We start from the raw sequence: 19,831 nt of genomic DNA on the forward strand, positions 1-19,831 counted from the left end.
AGCATGTCTGTCTGTCCGTCCATGTAACGTCTGTTGTACACATTCCATATCGAATTCGAATTGGGCAGAAAGCTTGGAACTCGTTGCACGCAGGCGGGTATTGAAAATGGGCCAATTTGGTCGAAGGGCACACCCACAGTATCATATAAACTGAAGACACCTCTGCTTTTCAAAAGATTTAAAATTTTGATTTTTTTATGATTACTCACAAATTCTACGGCAGGCAACGCAGTAGTGTCTGCAGAAAAATTGAAAAAATTGGTCACCTTCTATTATGTCACAAATTAATTTTTTTTTAAACCCCTATAAAGCACAACAGCAAGCTTCAAAAATCCCATGAAGTGTATAAATTCTTGACCGGATTTATTTTCGGAATGCACTCAAGCAAGTCCGCCTGTTCATCGGCCCGTCTGTACAACTATGCAGCAGTTACGGTACACATAAGCCCGTTCGTAAATATAGATATATCGTCTACAGACTTAGAACGGAATATGAAAATAAAAACTGTGAGCATCCTTTGTTCTCTGTGTTTTTTGCTTGCTACTCGTTAAGTGCAACACACACACTATATAAACGAACGAAAGCTTGCAAAAGCACTGGACGTGGAAGATCCGTTTTAGAGGTGAAAAGTGCTGACTGGTGGTTATAATTTTACCTTAATTTATTGTTTACTGAATTTTACGTAAATACATACATACGTATATGTATACATATATATATACATATATATATATATATATATATAATATATATTCATTCATTTATATACATGTGGTTACATATCTCGAAATTTAATAACGACATCCACGTACTTGTGGCATACGCAGCATAACCCATGAAATTTTAATTATGTTTGTCATCCATAATTATGTGTGTGTGTGGCAGAGCTTACGTTCTTAAGCATATATACTCGAAAAGTAAGCTATTATTGGAAGTTAAAGAGAAACACTGTGTGCTTTTTTTATATATACGTAATGAAAGTGCAATTGTAGTCGTTTGCCGTTCATTGAAAGTACGAGAAAACGGAAAAATATGCCTTGTGTTCAATGGAATAATGACTCAAGTTATATAAATTATATCATCACAGAAAAAGCCATTATATAAAATTGTAATTAGATTCAAACCAATGTCGATACACGCTGAGTGTCTTCATCCTAAACTCTTAAGTGCCTGAGAAGACAATTGAAAAGTTTTCAATAGACTTTCCAGTATATCCTATCCCTAGGTTTAGCGTAAGAAGTAAAGATACCGAATACTCAAGTAATTAAGACGGCCAAGTCCGGGCTTAATCCTCAGCGCAGCAAACCATATCTTAATTATGATTAGTGTGTGTGTGTTTGCTCGTAGCTCTAGTGATTGATGGGCCACACATAAATTTCCCAGACTCTAATCAGTCCCTATCTTCCTTTCCCCTAATTGTCCCCGTGTCCTTCCCCTAATTGTACGCTTACAGGAGATAACTTATAGGAGGAGAACTTCTGAGTAGGTGGTCGACTAAAGAGCCCTTTTGATCGCCTTCGCCCCGTTATGTCCCCTTATTGGATATGCGTCATGTCTTTTGATAAAAAATAACATTTCTAACACTAACAAATACTTCAATTCCTTAGTTATTATTATATACAGAGTCTCTCATTTATTCATTTTTAATTTCAGTTAATTTAGCAAAATTTGACATTTTTTAAATTATTTCAACTTTTGTCAATACACATTATTTTTACGAACGGGTCGCAGAGTTCGTGAACGTATTTTACTGAAATGCTGACGATCATAAGTCTTATAGTATACAGATTTTTATCTGACAAAATTCATTTTCTATGCCGGCCACAAAATATCAAATACTGTACCTTCTTGTGTTAGAAAAGCTAATCGTTCACGAGACTCCGTTACGGAGAAGGACCCATTATAAAAAATTAACGATTAACTAGTTAATCTTTGTGATCTTGTTACTATGCCAATGTTTATTTCAAAACATTATTTTTGTCTGATTTCTTTCGAGAAATATTGCATATGTCAATTCTTTTCATATAATGACTTCGAGGAGGTTTATATAAGAAGCGTCGTTTCAAAATTACGACCAATAAGTTGGACATTGAAGTAGAGGAATAAAGAGGAATGTTAAGCAGATTTAAGTTTACATCGATTGGTTCAACAAAATTCTCTCTAGATCTTGCATACATACTCACAAACTTAATGTACTACAAGTAGGGTAGAATATAGAAATCGTAATATATCGATATGTATGCGTTCAGTTAATGAAAACTATCGCTCTTCACCACCACTTTTTAATATTCCACAAGTACATTCTTATAAGTCCGCGATTATATTGTGTTCTCGCTTGAATCGTCTGAATAATTTGATTTTGAGCAGACGGTCTGTCTTACGGCAAGTAAGTAGTTCTGGACTTAAAGATGATTTTAATTTGTTTCCCACTACGTACACACTTAAAATTAGTTTTTGGTCATCCTTGTTGGCAATAAGACTTATCATTGCAAATTTCTCCATGTGTATCTATTCCGCCCTTCACACTTCAAATCTTGTCAATTATACTTAAAGCGTAGACCGGTCTTTTGTTGTTCTTCAACAAAATTTTCTAAAAGGCAAATACAGCGATCCCTTCCCCATAACCATTATTTTCTTCCACTTGCTCTGTTTCATTTGCAGTCTCCTCAAAAAGGTACAAAATATCTTGCATTTCGCGCGAGAAAAGCATTTCTATTTTCATAACAAGACAGCAAAGGGCTCTTCTTGCCAACAAGGAAAATTCCTGCACATAAACCACAAGAGGAAAACACACAGACAAAAAAAGAGAAGGAAATGTAAAAGGCAGAGGAATAAAACGAGACCAAACAGATAACCAAAATACTAAGAAAAGGGAAACGCGTAAAAAGAAACAATAAAATATAAAAAAAAAAACAAATTCCCAAATGAAAAGTAGGTCAACAAAACGGCGTTTTTTTTTTAATCTTTGAAAAAGAAAGTATAAGAAAGAAAAGCAAAATCCAATCCTTACCGCGTAGTGAGTTTATGCAAAGTATTCGGATGAAAAAGTAAAGAAACGCAACTGGAAAAGTCCCAAGTGCAAGTCATCAGCGGCATGACGTTACACGATGGCGTAAAGAAAGAAAAAATTCTACCAGAGTGTAAAGTACGAAAAGTACAAGATATTGCAAATTTTTCTGAAGCCACGCAACTAGGTAAACATTTATTGCCAAAAAATTGAATATAAATAAATCTTATGCGGTTGAAAACTCAACAAAGAAAAAAAGATAAAAAACTCTCTAGTCGTTATTTATTTCAAAGTTTTTAAAGAAAACACTTTTATTCGCTTTTATTATTCTTTAAAAAATTGTATAAAACACATGACATTACTTTAATACTAGAGTAGCCTTTAAGTATACGGCGTTGAAATAATAATAGAAATAAGAAAGGCTTTGGCCGCTATGATCGTGTCGAGAAAGAAAGCTCGATTGCCACTGAGTGGCATCTACCATGAGATGTCGTGTATAACTGTTTTTATACCCAACATCGGAGGAAGAGGTATATATTCATTTTCGGAGACCGCACAAAGGGTTTATATTCTTCACCAGCATCAAATTTGGAATCGATTTAAGAATATCCGTCCGTCTGTCTGAGCAACGTCTGTTTTAACATTCTACCTATCGACTTCAAATTGCGCAGAAATCTTGGAACACGCAGGCCCGTACTGAAAATGGGACAAATCGGTCGAAGAACACACCTACAGTACCAGGTAAACTAGAAACACCTCGGTTTTACAAAAGGAGTGATAGTTTTTCTATGATTACTCATAAACTCTAGCAGGTAAATGTATAAAAAATTGAACACATATTCTATGGTCGACACTGTAGTTTCTGTAGAAAAATGGAAAAAACTGACTACGCCTACTCAATCTTATGTGTGTCATAATTAAATTTTTTTTTTTTGAAAACCTTTGTAACGCACAACAAGAAGCTTCAAGCTACACTCCATTAATATAAACTCTTAGCGGGCTTTAAGTTCGGAGTGCAGCGCATGCATGTCCGCCTGTCCATCCGTTCGTCGGCCCAACTATATGGAGGTTATAGTACACATGATCCCGTTCGCAAATATAGAGATATCGACTTACAACCGAATATGAAAATGACTTAAAAACTGCGAGCACCTTTGTTTTCAGTGTTCTTTGCTTGTTACTCATTAAGTACAGCGCAAACAATGTACAAGTGTCTGCTGTAGAATATGAAAATTTCGTTCTTTTCCTTTTTTCTAACATACAATTAACAGCGCTTCATACAAAAATAAAAAAATAAAAAATTTTAAAATGCCCTCAACATAAAAATATGATAGAAGGTTCGTATAAGATACTGAGAGTTTTCGTTTTTTATCTAATGACTCTTTACTTTTCAATTACTTTGTATGTTTCGTAATGAATGCTTCGGTTTTATCAGAAGAAGAGAAATCTATTTTATGGACTTATCCAATATTTATTTTGAACGATAGTTTTTATTATTAATCTATTTATCCCGAAGAAAATGCTGCAGCTAGGACTGTTTAAAAAAAATGAAAAGAAAACTGGTTACTCCAGTCATTTTAATAAAGTTGAATATTTTATTAATTTACTTTCAAGACTTCCATAGGCCTGGTTGATCCAAATGCGGATCTTCGAAGTGACGGAAGGTTTTGCGAGTCACAGAGCGCTAGTAAAATCGTTGACAAATAGTCTTAATTCTTACTTGGTTAACTCCTTGTGTTAGTTGCTCAAACTATTACAAACACTTATGTATACATATCTTACACACATATATGTATTTTAATTAAGCCCCAAATATCGAACTATGAAGCTTTTGCTATTATTCACATTGAACAATGTAGCTTATAAGATGTGATTCACTGTAATTCACATTAATTTTGTCACTATTAGAAAGAGTAAGTAATCGTATCATCAACATGGTGATATGCTTGCTGAGAATTGTTAGGCTATTTCTCAGTTCAACCTATTCAGTATCAAAACTTTACTCACATAATTCGAACATATATCGAACTGTATTTTTACTATTACGAAACATAAGTTCTGTAATTTGTATCTTATTTGGTTTGTGACGTGCGTTTTTAATTGGCATACGTTGCACAATTTTCACTGTGTTCTCTATCACTCAGAGAATCCAAACGGCACAATATCACCATAATTGAGTAGGTGTATAGCACAGTAGATAACCAAACGGCTAACAAGTCTGTGTTGGGGATTCAATTTTCAGCGCGGCAGAGCAGAGTTTGTCGTAGCTATTATGGATGCTTACGCGGCGTATACATCACTCTTATCTAATGGACACACACCCAATAGGCCCCATTTACTCGCTATCACTTTCTATTCCCCCCCATCACCGTATAATTGGTCAAATAAAAAAATAAATAAATAAAAAAAAAGATCGACACACAATTCGAACGGAATCTGTCATAATTATTTGAAAAGGTTACCGAATATAGTATAGTACCTTCTTATTTTCATAAAATATGTTACGTAGATTGCTGGCAATGCCACTAAAGAAGAAAGAAACACATCAACTTGATTTTGAAGATGCATACGCACGAAATTTGAACGCTCCCTTCGTTTTCGATTAAACCCGGTCGGTATGAATCTTTGTCTCGACAAACTGTAAAGATATCCATTCGTCTATCGCTTTTGCGATAGAGAAATGAAGGAAGATAGGTGGTTTAATCGCTTCCTTTTTTCGCAATACACATACACATACACACACACACGCACACTATGTATACAAAAAAAAAAAAAACTATGAATACGTTCATGTATTACATGAGACCGCGAATAGCGACTTTCATAGTGATTGCAGTTTGATAAAATGAAATTCTCTTAAGACCCTTCTTCAATTAAAATCTTTGCCTATGCCCAAGCGTGTCTCTTCCCAACTCCTGAATTTAAATTTCCAAAAGTAGCGTTTATTAAAATGATTTGAAATATTTTGTACCCTTAAGCCCCGGCGAACGAATTACGTTTTTGTCAGATGACTATCGAGCAAAGGAATGCAGATATGGTGCGATAATGCTATGCATATCCCGTAAAGACTGTAGTTTTCGATAAATTTATTATAAGTGCGAAAGTATATCGAACATAACACATTCATTCAATAGATTACTATGTATAAAAATTGTATTCTTTGTTGAACATGGGCGGCCTACTGCGGCGAACTATAATTGAAATTTTTCATTTCACTAATAATCGAAAGCATTTATTCTATAGATCGAATTTACAGTCTGCTACTACTGCATTTAATGACTCACAATAAATTCTGAAATTACTAAGCTAGAGTGAAATTAATTGTAAGCATTCAATACCAACTCATACACGCATACACAACACAGTCGGCTATTGTTTACATTCTTATTCATCTTGGTATCAATTTTGCTTTCCTTTTTTGAAATAAAGCGTTTGTTATTGAAATATTCAACAATTTGAAAAACAACATGAACACACTGCTACGAATAGATTGCACTCTTGTTTTGTGGTAAGACTTGCACAGCCGTAGATACGATAAGCGAATATTGTGTGCGTATTCGCAAAAGTTTATTAACATATAAAATAGTTTTATATATTCGATATTGAAATTGGCAAAACAACATCAACAATGTTTCATGTATATGGTTGGTAAAGTACACCATCTGTGCGGGGGTGCATATGAGTTATGAAGAGCCTTAGTTCTCCGCGCACGTGTTATTACACTTTTGAACTCGTACAGCAAATTTATTTATTTCTATGAGTAGATAACGTTATTATGCACCTAAGGAAAGCTGCACTTGATTAGGAAGCGTGCCGGAAATATGCTTCATATCGAACTTTGGTGTAACTTTTATAGTAAAGTCATACGAGATGAGATGTTGATTAAAAATATTTAAGATTGGGTAGTAAACACTAAATTTTGATTCACTTACCATATACTGTTGTAAGCTGACGTTGGAGACTAACCTATCAACGCTACGGTTAGCTTTCTTTGAGAGATAATAGCATTCTGTGCTGAATTTTGGAAATACGCTAAGAGTAATAGTTTTAATCTGTCTGGGACTTTCCTAACATTTAGATGTGCGTAATATGTCGTCACAGAACTTTTATAATCACGTTTAACGTGAAACTCTCCGTTGAACTGCCATGCGCCGTGTATTGCTCGACCGACTTTGCTTCGCAAAACATTGCTGAGATAAAACTAAAATTGATTAAAAATTTCTGGCACTGCACGGCACTAACAATAAAGCGAATTCAACCTAAAATGGCTCATAGAAGGCAATTGTTGTACAATAAGGAAATGAGCAGCACTTTATAAAAATTATCATTTCGATGACCTTCGAAATACCCTTTACAAATAATAATGTCATATTTTTTATAGCTCAAATGGACCATGAGTTCTTTTCTCCGAAAATGTAATTTTGATTCCGTACCAGGGAGAACGGACAGCCGTAATCGTAATATTGAAAAATGTAGTTTTTTGAATGTACCTATAATCAGAGGAAATTTATAAAACTAATAGGGAACTTATGCTCAATATCAGCTAACAATGCACATCTTTCTCAAGTATCAAGATAGCCTGAGTAAGAATGGTTCCCGGCAGACCTTTTATAAATCCGTAATTACTAGGTATGTACATACGAATCCGAAATTGTTATATAGTAAACACACGTTCATTATACGTAAAGGATAAATATTTTATTCGAAGTATTGCCCATCACCAGCTGCACATTTTCCTCACAAGTTGCGGATGCGACATCAAGAAAACTTTTGCTGAAACTAACCAGTTATCGTATATATTCGTAAGAAACCCCGCCCGATAAAAGCGCGTCTCGTGGATGTTGTGAATAACAAAAGTGTAAAGCAATAAGCTTGACTACCTTTGACTCTTTCAATGGTTAAATAATGCTTGTCTTTTTCCCCGCAGTGGAACATTAATTCACTGAAAATTCATTCAATTCAAAAGTTTTTAGGGGCAGCGCTTATAGTCCGAACGTTTGTATATTTAGCTCTCCCTCTGGCGTCAAGGATTCATCAGCTATTTACTAACCACTTGCTACACTTGCTACAAACGAAAGCAAAAAGTTTTTGTACAAACTTTTGTATGAAATGTAAACGATAATTTCGGTTAAGATGAGTAATAAACTTTATTTCTTTTCATAATAAAATATAAAGAATATTAAAGACTCGACTTGAGCTTTTTTATCTCGGTCTCTAATATTAAACTTTTATGCATTTTTCTTGCGTTGGAATGTTTTTTGTAACCTTAATTTTGTAACCTAATCGTTTTTAGAAAATCTAAGCTCATACAGCAAGAAGTTGTCATATGTTGATCCAAAATAGCTCTTTTTCGACTGCCTTCTCATGTAAATCCTTTTATGAAAGGCAAGCCTTGCCAAATTTGGGTCATAAGGGCCATAAGCCTAAAGATTCGCATTATCGACAATTTTTTTCTTGAGATGGAAGGAATGGCAATCACGAAGGTTATGGGTGAAGCCCATGTATTCAAGTATTTGAGAAAAAAGATTGAAACATAAAAGAAAAAAACAATCATCTAATTGACATGAATACAGCCAAAGATATACTTTGGAATTTTGAAAAAATTTGCGTAACCGAAAAGTTAAATGTTCGACGAAAAACCAAGGTCAATCCTTCTTTAGTAAAAAATGCTCCGATTAACTTATCGCAAATTTTCTACGTATTTCTCTGCAAAAGGGAATATCTAATCTAATAAAGGGAATGAAGATGGAGAAGATTTTCGGGGGTCGTTTTGAAAAACGATAACAAAAAAAGATAAACACGTTACATTTCTAAATATTATGTAAACGTTATGAACATGTTTGTTATTATAATAAATTATTTTCGTCTTTTTTCCATTTTCCTCTGTGTGTGAAGGCATTTCTGCTTGGTAAGGCTTTTGAAGATGAACGTACACTCGTGCACACATTCCAAAGACATACATTATTCTATTAGAAACTGTAGAAATTAATAGAGGGGACATTATAATACAGATCTTTAGGGGTCTCAGTCATTTTCTTTGGAGTATTTGGGGAAAAAATGGAAGTGTGCCAGGTAAAGATTTTTCTTTACATTCAAGAGGATTAAGCGAAAACAAAAACAATTTTTTTGTATTGAAAAATTTATATTAGCGTTAACTCTTACCTGTCGATCTTACCTGACTATAACATTTTTACTTATTTAATGGTCTGTGCTCTTAAAAGGACTCCTGCCATAAATTACATCAATGAAATCGGTTTTGTATTATATTTTGTTGAATTTTTGAATGTTTGGCTTTATTTTTATGGGCAAGACTCTTAAAATACATTACCTTGGTATGTGGTTAGATATTTGTTCATAATCTCGGTCTTTGATTGTTTTATTGCTTATTTTGTGAGTTATATTTAATTTAATTAATTGCAATTTCCATTGATTGCAAGCATATTAGATTTGAATTTATTGAAAGTATACGCATCTACAATCATAAGGAAGCTTGAGCAAAATTGTAATTAATCTCAAATATTTTAATATGTTTTCTTAAAAGCGTGCAGGATTACTAATTAGGTTACATACAAATTCGAAAAGCATTACGAACTAACATTATAAATACGAATTGGTCGGCATTAGGCAGTGCAAGCGTAAAATTTACTGAGCAAGAACGAGTAATGTTTACGTTTAAACAGAGTACACAAATTTAATAATTTCCTCAAGCAAAACCAGAAAACGAATGCAAATGAATAAATAATTCCGGTGTTATGAAATGATTCGAAACCTTTTTAAACCTTAACTTATTAATATATCAGGTAGTCGGGAGATTTCTTGCCGTTTTTCGTGGCACAACTTTTTTTGAAGATAATTATGTTTAAAGGTGTATATAGTTTTGTAGAGCAGGCTTATGTTAATTTTGTAAATAACTTTCAAAGTGATCGGTTATGTTATAGTAGTGAGACGTAATTATTGTAACGTAAAATCAAAGTAAGCATATAAGACATGTTTTACTTTTTTATTTCAAAAAGGGGAAAAGGGCTGCAGAAGTACACAGAGAAAGATGTGCATGAAACCAATACGGTCGCAGAACGCACTTGCAAAAGCTGGTTTGCGAAATTTCGTTTTGGAAGTTTTTCAGCGGAAGCTTTACTGCCATTTCACACAACACCAAAACCGGATATCCACGAAAATTAGATTTTGCTGTCAGTGTGGTGCGATTTTAAAGGAACTGTATATTATGAGCTTCTAGTACGTAACAAAAAAAATTATCCTGAATTATACTGTGAATAGCTAACCAAATGAAATGAAGCTTTGCAGCGGAAATGTCCAGGATAGGTCAATTGAAAAAATATTGTTTTTCATAACGAGAGTGCAGAACCTTACATGCCTTTCCTCACCCGTCAAAAATTATTAGAACTTGGGTGGGACCAAATAGTCTTGATATTGCATCATCAGATTACCATATCTTTCGTTATACTCATCATTCCGCATCCGGCGAAACTGTCAATTCAGATGCCAGTGTAAATTCATATAAATACAATTTTTTTTGTTGCAAAAGGCTACAAGTTTTATGAAGAGAGTACAGCGAAGTTGCCTGAAAAGCTGTAACTTGTTATTGAGTAAATGGAAATGTACAACATAATATTGTTTATTCCTTATATATAAAAAAAAATTATTTTTTTTTATTTCAAAGTGAAAAACTGCAAGAAATTTGCATACTACCTAACAGATGTGATAGACACGCAATGGATGCACGCAAGAAAGCCTCGAAAGCCCTGTTATAATGTTTATCTAATCAATTCTTAATAAAGTAATTTAATCAATTATCGAATATGTTTTATTAAGATATCGTCATTTTCAAATTAACCTGCTTGTGTTCATAATCACTACTCTAGCACAAATCATAGACGAGTGTTATGACAAAATAAAGCTAATAACGCAGTTATGCTCAGAACGGTACACTTGTTTTATCAGTAAAAGATTTTACAGAAGATATACATGTTAAATCAGATCGATAGCCTGTGGTGCTAGTGCTCAATGTCTTCTTTTAGTCTAAGAATTCAATTCATTAGTCTAAAATTAAAATAATAATAATAATAATAATAAATCAGATCGAGATTGTGAGTCAAGTTAGTTATCGTCTTTGCTTTTACTGTTCTCAGAACTGCTGGAATTCAAAAATTTTATCGCTTTTAATGTTTAGAATTGAAAGGGAAATCTCACGCTTTCAAAATCAATTAATCAATCAATTGTCTTTTTTTTAGCACACATGTTCAAGCGAAAGCAAGCTGTAGTTAGAAGCGAAAGCAAGGTATAAGAAATAATTGCGATCTATTTTCCTTTGACGGGAAAAGTAATCGCTTAGAACAACCTTCAGAGCATCAGTTATTAAAAGTACAAGAATTTAAAAATTATCAGATCAAAGTAGCGATGAATTTTTTTAGAATTTATACCCGAAAGTACAATCAACGTGTTGAAGCGGATTTTAAAATTTTTAAAAGACTTTTGTTCATTTGTTCAGGGACTTAATATATATATATATTTTTTTTTTTTTTTATCACAACAAAACACGTCTCGCAACAAAATACCTCTAGGAAGAAAAATCACCTCGTTGGCCGTATTCCTACAGTTTGCAACTTTCGATATACAACTGGGAGCAAATCTTGAAATACTGTTTTACATCTAATGAAAAGTGTGCTAATTAAAGAAAAACGGCATTCTTTCAAGGAAAACGTTTCGTTTGTACTCATCACCGAAGAATGGGGAAGGTTTTTGCAAACCTTCGGAACGTCCAGAAAGAAACTTCAAGAATTTCACAGAATATATGTATACGTTTTGATCAGCAAAAATTTGCGAATCGATTTAAGAATGTGTGTCTGTCCGCCTCTGGGTGATGCTGTAGTACCTGTACCAAAATGAGAAAACTTGACCACGCTTATGCAATATACTGTACTATATACACTGTACCCTATATACCATACAATATCATACCAAAGTTTACTTATTTTTTCGATACCTTCACACACGCAAGGAAGCTAAATCGTATAAACTTTTACGAGTTACAGATTCGGACTACACGCCTGCCTCTGTCCGTCTGTGCCCAACTCTGCAGTATCTGTGACAAAGCTTCTCCCGTTCGTAAAAATGAAGATATCGCCTACAAATCCGCAAGTGAGTTTAAAAATATCCCGAACCGTCAAGGAACATGCCTAGAACGATCGCACGTCTTTCCAATGACAACTAGAAACACCTAAGTTTTCCGTGTTGTTCATGAACTACAACAGACACACGATATGAATATCTACAAAATACTTCTACAGAAATGAAAAAAAGCAGTCACGTCCACCCAATATAAAGGAGTATGAAGATTTCTATTTTTTTCCATTTCCCGTATATAGGGTCAACGTCGCCGCCGAATATAACTTTCTTGTTTATTTATTTTTTTTTTTTATATCCTTTAAAACGCGGACTTAACTCGATTAGAGCAACCAAAGCAAAAATAGTCTACAAACTTGATTCATTTTTACGAAGCTACAAGCATCTGAAATTTGAAGTCAACCAGTTGAAAATTGTGAGGATTATGTGCCCACCCAGAAAAAAATAGCTTCGAAAAAATAAAGCAATGCTAGCTTCGATAACAATTTCGCTCAGGAAATCGACGCTTTGAGCCACATAAAGAATTCGATCTGCCATAAAGTTTTGGATATCATTAGTGCAAACCCTATAAAAAATATGATGAATGAAGAGGCTAACGAAATACGTTCAAGGGAAAACCAGCAGGATACCAACTCCGAAGTCTTATTTGTGTTTCTGGACAATTCTAACGTATTGTGGTTTTGCTTTAGCGGCTTGCCGCTCAGATAACTTAATCTGAATATCATATGCGGTTTTTCTAATAAATAAACATTGCATCGTTTCAAAAGCAATTTCGTTTCTCTTTTTCAACCCAGGGCTTAATATTATTATAGGCCATACTGTTTTATGTACCTTGACAAATGATACGGCAAAAGTTTAGTTTAAATGGATGTGCATGGAGAAGATGCATTGATAGAAATCTACCGCCAAAAATGGTGCGCAAAGTTTCGTTGCGGCAGTTTTATACCAAAATTTCACTCTGTTTTAGAAGACTTGTTGAACCTAATGACGTCATAATCAAAGCAACTCATGACATAAAAATATTGAAACGGACTTGAGAATAGATAATTGAATAAAACAAGATACAAGAACATCGTCTTTCATTTTGATTAAAAAGAGAGCTGAACACCAGACTCGATAATCGTTACGATTCCTCACGTAGTCGTAGCTTACATACACGTTTTGTACAAATGCAGAGTGACTTATTAGCAAGTAACCGACGTCCAAATGTAACAAGCATAACTGTTTTCGTAGTCGGCTGTTTCGATTCGAGAGAGTGGATGATTAGCAATAATTATCTTCGAACACCATTTTTTCGGGTTCCGAGTTTCGTTATTCGTTTTCTTTTTTTGATTGCACACATGGGCAGGTACCTGATTCAACTGTAAAAACACGTGCAGTTTAATTGTAGCTCAAGCAATTGCTGCAGAAAATCCGCGACCGTCAGGCCGTGTCAACCGAACGTGTAAGGGATATATGAAAAAATTCAGTACGTTAAAAATAGTGCGCATTGGTTTATATGGTTAAATGAATTACTTTTTAGTCTTAAATTTAAATTCATAATGAAATCATATGATAAGCTAACTTAAGAGGTTAAACAATAGAAAAAGGAGGGGTTATTTATAACGTGTCACGAAAGAGCTCGAGCGTTTTATAATTTACCAAAATACAAAGCCAAGGTCTTCGTATGTTTAGCGAAAACTGAAGATTTATACGAACATTGATACTTGTGAGAGCAATATTGCAAGCCGTAGAACTGAACTCCGGCGTAGAGGCGGGATTTCGTTGCTGACAGCACATAAACAATCGACTTCAAGGTTTATGTTTTTGATAAAAGTTTTAAGGCACGTGCGCCGATGTTTTAAAAAAAACCTACAGCGGCCTTTTTGGTATGTGAAAAATAAAAACGTGCAAGATCAAGCGGAGGGTTGTGGAAAGTGTCACTGATTTATAAAAATTTGTTTTCGAGTATTTAGCTGAACCAGAAACAAAGCTTAACTACAGTGAATTTCCCAAATTTTTTTTTATAGATTGACTTATAATGTTTGTAAATGAAAAGCGCATTGTACATAAGCAGGAGTAAGGAACTGCGCAACATTTTGGCGAGCCTGTTTATGTTGCGGCCAGCACGGCCAGTGAATAAAGGAATTGGTATACGTGCACAGCAAAGACAAGAAAAGAGAAACTTCAAGAGAGAGAGAAAAAACCCAAAAGCCCATTTTAGAGTCAAGAGAAGTTGCTTGTTGTAATTAAAAGTTCTTATCGTACTGTAAAGATGTTAAAAAAAATTAGGCCGGATTTTTGTGTGATATATTATTTGCAAAACGAAAATGGATCCAGCAAAGGAGAATGCATGTAGTATGGTTTTGAATTTTTGCTCAAGTCTATAACAAATCAGAAAATGACGAATGCTTTTCTCGAACAACGAAAGCAATAAAACAAAGTTCGGCAAAGATGCTTAAAGTCTTATCTTTTTATGTTAGCATGCTATAAAACTTCAAATAAAATTGTCCCAAGCCTTGGTTAAAACGGGGATTATGCCCGCCATGACAATGTATCGCTTTACTAAACGAGAATGAATGCCAGGCTTAAGCAATGGTTCTAAGCCAAAATAAGCTGACGCAATTTGTGTTAACGGTTAAGATTGCTCCTGCCGGGTTGATATTGTATTAATGATACTTTCTGTGGATTCAAAATATGAAAATGATTTGCCGTCAGGTGGACTGGCAGATAATGTCAAAATGCAATGTCAAAAGCAACAGACTCTGATTGAAAAGACATCAATGCACAGAATTTTATTTATTTTCCTGTTTATTTAATCTAAGTATTTATTTGTTTTTTTAAATCGTTTCAATAATAACTCTCTTATATTGTGATATCATATACAAAGCTATTTGAGCTTACCAGACTCAGTTAGACCTTACACATCATACGAAAACGATTTGTCAACAAAAAAATTGATTTCTTCATTTCGTATGTATCTATATGGGCTATAAGCCCTGCATGCAACATGAATAATTCTTTCTCGTTTGTTATTCGTCAGACATGCATGCAAGTTAAATGACGTATAGTTTGTATATAAATGGTGGTTATTTATTACTATATAAGTAACTTCAATTCAAATGCTTGGGATTTATTTTATTTCCGAGATTCATGGATTTAAATAAAAAAATTTTCATTAAATCGGAATAAATCAATCAAAAAATGCTAATATTTCCAATTTATGTAAATCAGTCAAGAAATAAGATCGTATATATACAGGGTTGAGTAAACCAGTTATGTTTGCATATATATAATTGGAAGAAATGATTGTGAACCTGTACAGATGGTTGAGCGATGTCAACAACTTTATACGCATCAAATGAACGATGAATGGTATAAAGTCACACAAACTGTGATTGATTAATAAAATTATCAAAGTAGGTTGCGAGTACAACAAATAATAACATAATCATCATATATCCAAGTGAAGCATAAACAAATGAATTCTCACAAATCTAATGAATTGATTTATAGAAGCAATATAAACACGCAAATATATCTATTTATCTATTTATGCATAGCGAGTGAGGAGGCAATAAACATATGAACTAAGCGATTGAATATATGATAACGATTACATAAATGACATCCTCCTGTCTAATATGAGAACTGGGTTAATAGCTATCTATTAATTAATGCAATTTTATATGGATAAGGAAAAGAGTTACTTCTCGAAAGAAAAAAAATTTTATTACATGCTTCTTTACATTTCACAAGTAGTTGAGCAAAAAAAAAAAAATTGCAAGAAAACAATTTTTTTTTTCATTAATGAAAATTTTTTTTTTGCATAAAGTTTTGTTGCTTATGTATTACACGACGGTATTGTCACGAAAATAATATGCTTGATTAAATGCATTCTTAACGGTTGAAGTTAAATGGTGCTCTACCTGTCGACGTCGCACGGTAAAGTCGCGTTATACAGATGGCGATTGGCGACAAGAGTCGCAATAACTTGCGGAACACTTTACGTGTAAAAGGATCTAAGACAAAAATGTCAGAATGAAACTTGGTATACAAGACTTAGTTTGAGAACAGTTTATATGCAGAGCATTTAGAAGAGGGCTGCTAAAATCCAACAAATCGATGATAAGCACTTAACAACGAGAAATTTTGAATCGAAACGTAGAATAGAAAAAAGTCATCTTACCCAAAAATATAACAATAATGATAGTAATGGTGACTCTGTTTACATCGCTTACTCTGTTACATTGCTCGGTTAATGAAAACTTATCGTAGACTAAGTAACATAACACTTAATTCGATTACCCCTCTCTGTTTTCACATAACCAAATTTAGATGGAAACGTTGCTGAGCTAAATGTGAAATAATCTCGTGCACAACTCGTGTAAACACTTGCGTCAACCTAGTAAGAGGCAGATATTCGTTGTTATATGAATCAAAGTGAAATGAAATGCATGTTGAATTAATCGACAGGTGATGAAATTTAAGTATAAGAGTCTTAGCGACACAATCAATATACCATTCTTGTTTGCAGTTAAGTAACAAGTTAATAGAAAAGGAAGACTGAAGCGAAACTTTGGTAGGCAATAAAAACTTGTATGTGATATAAATGTTTCTATCGTTCTAGCCATTTCCGTGGACGATGTGAAATAATTTTCAATTAGCAAATGTTACTACTTATCGAAAGGGAATATATTTTGTATTTCAGGATAGGAGTTCGTATACCAAACGGAAAACTGAGGCAAATGTTTGCCCGAAAAGGAAAAATAGGTTGATGACGGTCAACAGATTTTGAAGGGATATGATGCCGAGCATTTGTTTCATAATCTACTAAGACTGTTAAGACTTCATTCTAATAAGAAACAAGACACCAACCCGAAATCCGGCTTTCTTATCGCGATTTGCTACTGCCAGCCATCAAGCCTAATGAAATAGTTGAAACGATTACGGCGGCTGCATGTGTTCTGTTAAAGGTACACTTAGTCAAAACAATTTCAAACAAAGGAATGTATTTCGAGTTTCTGGCGATGAACGGAATGACTTATTGCACAATTCGTCAATTCCAACTCTAAGTCTTCGCTGCACAAATGCAGCTTCCTGATAAGCAGCCGCCGAAAATCGAGCACACAATGACATTCGAGAAGATGATGGCTGTTATGTTCCGGGGGAGGTGTGAAATCGTTCTTAACGCCTGTCTAAAAAATTTAAATAAAGAACACTGTATGAATCTTGTCGATATTTTTACTGCCAAGATTCCCGCCATAAAGTTAAATTTTGTCAAGCAGAATTCGGCAACGGTGTGCGATGGGCCGTACTTTATGGGTGTCTATATACATAGTTATTTGAACTTGGGTTCGCTTGGTAGTACTTTAAGCCTAAAACTATTGTACATTGTTAGCTTTAACTTTGACCTTTGCTTTTGATCGATATCCATTCCCATAATTTCATAGTTATAAGCCTTCGAATTTATTGGTTTAAGTCCAAATAAATTATATACTGTTTACCTTAATTTTGCTGTTTGCTTGCGGTCTATAATCTTTTCTATAATGTTGTAATGTAAACCTTTAATCTCAATAGTGTTGCTTATTCGGCTGAATGTATATGCCAGCCACAAATGAATGTAATAGTTTGCATTATTATACCTTGGAGCGCTTGGGTGTTTCAAAATAAACCCATCTTTTATTATACTGATCGATCCAGAGTTACTTTTTGAATCGAACCAAACTTACTTATTCGTTCGTCCGGCCTAGTGTTCAAGCGACAATCCGCAATTTTTGCGATGTTTCGAAGATATTTAGTAGGCAGACCGGTTTTGAACCAAGCACGAACACTACTGAAAATTGTGCGCACTGCATCATTTCTTCGACCATTTCCCGCTACTCTAAAAGCCTCTGAAGGCGTGGCCTACTATAATGCTTCTGGTTGATGTTATTTTTGACAATAATTTTAAGTTTTAAAGTTCTGCTAATGCGCCTTTCAATGCCCTAAAAGGGGATTGAATGACTTTTCTTACTCCACATTACGGTCAGTAATCCTTTAAAACCTTAACAGGTAGGCATTGCAGCACATATTTTAAGAGGAAACGCAGATAAGTTAACACAATTAGAAAATGAAGTAAATTTTAAAACAAATTGCATTTGGATGGAGGACACGCTCTTCATTGTGCATTGTGTCTGTTAAATTTTTCATATATTAATTTGTTTCCTCATTTGTTCTTCAAGTCCTTTGGGGCAATCGTTTTACACTTTTTTGGGCCCCTAGAGCAAAAATAATTTTAGTATTCTGTCTGTCTGTCTGTTTTTTTTCAATTAAGCTTGACACTCACTAAATTAACATTGACCGCAGCTCGTTTCTTTTTCCTGTTTTTCATTTAATGTTTGATAAAAGTGCATTAATTGCACTTACAAAGCAAAGCGTCAACGGTTACCCTTATGAACACCGCTTTAATTATCTTCAAATGTTTAAATTTGCTTCACTTATGCACACCTGTCAGCATATGGATGTTTGGTTTAGTGAATTTTAAGGTCATCACATTGTTAATGGAATAAACAATTAAGTGTATGTTCTCTGAACGAGAGGTAATGCAATGTTAAATGAAACAATTTGCAAAGTTAATGTACCGTTAGTTAGGTAAAGAAGAAATGAACACATATATCAAAAACGGGAGATGTTGCGAACAGATTTAAAGTTGCGAGGTAGCACAAAATCATCGCATTTGTCAATTTATAGCAAAGTAAAGGAAATTTTACAGGTAACCGAATAAAAATTCAAATTTTATCCGACGTTAAAGAAGAAGAGAGGAAGATAAGAATTTCGAATTTGCGGTGGGAAAATACATGTAATCCGCGATCGAACAACGTACACTAACGGAAATCTTAACCTTCTCCACAGAGTGTTATGAGAGTCTTACACGAAACATTTATGCAAAGCTCGTTGATCTGCTGCTGGTAAAAGTTTAGAAAGACGGTTATTTGCATCAAAGGGTGATTAAAAAGGTGCAGAACATATATTTTTTACGTTTGTAAACAAATAGTTAAGCTCAAGAAAATAATTGAAAATTGATTCAAAGAAATCAATCAATATCTTCAGAAATCAAATTCTTGGCTTTTGTGTTAGATTAAATCTTAACTCTTGACATATCTTTCAATTTAATAAAACTCATGCCATGTCGTCATCATCAATTATTTCTTCGTTAATTATTTTTCGAATAAAATTTGATATTTTTAACAATTTTCACAACACGATTGATGCAAAATTCACTGAAGTAATTTTCTTTATCTTTATGTTAACTGTAGATAGTTTTATTCTCCAATTCACCGACTCCAAGTAGCCAAGGGAACATATACACATATACGCGAGATTGTCTTTTGCACCAAATTATTTTACATAAGCAAGTTGCTGTAAATTTTAATGCAGTTGCACTGACATGCTGCCCGCACCGCTAGGATGATAAGGATTGGTTTTCTAAATCACAGTAACAGATGCGGACGAGAAACTTTTGACAATCCTTCTTTTCAGATTGCTTTTAAATAAACACCATTTTTTTTAATAAGTTTATGTTTTCTATTTTTTTTTTTTTTTTTGTTTCTTTAATTTGAAACTTTTTTAATTTTTCTTCACGTCATTTCTTTTCCTTTTTTGTGAACAATTCCTTTTTGTTGCTTGACTCTTATTACGGAGTGATAGTTACATAATAAACGA

General features: G+C 33.9%; 1 protein-coding gene across 6 annotated transcripts in view; it reads right to left on the reverse strand.

Moving 5' to 3' along the window:
* The window catches only part of LOC119640662 (putative neural-cadherin 2), a 317,900-nt gene that overhangs the window by 83,790 nt on the left and 214,279 nt on the right, over positions 1-19,831 (reverse strand). The window lies entirely within an intron of this gene.

Source organism: Glossina fuscipes, unplaced genomic scaffold (assembly GCF_014805625.2).
Source record: "Glossina fuscipes isolate IAEA_lab_2018 unplaced genomic scaffold, Yale_Gfus_2 121, whole genome shotgun sequence".
Taxonomy (NCBI): domain Eukaryota; kingdom Metazoa; phylum Arthropoda; class Insecta; order Diptera; family Glossinidae; genus Glossina; species Glossina fuscipes.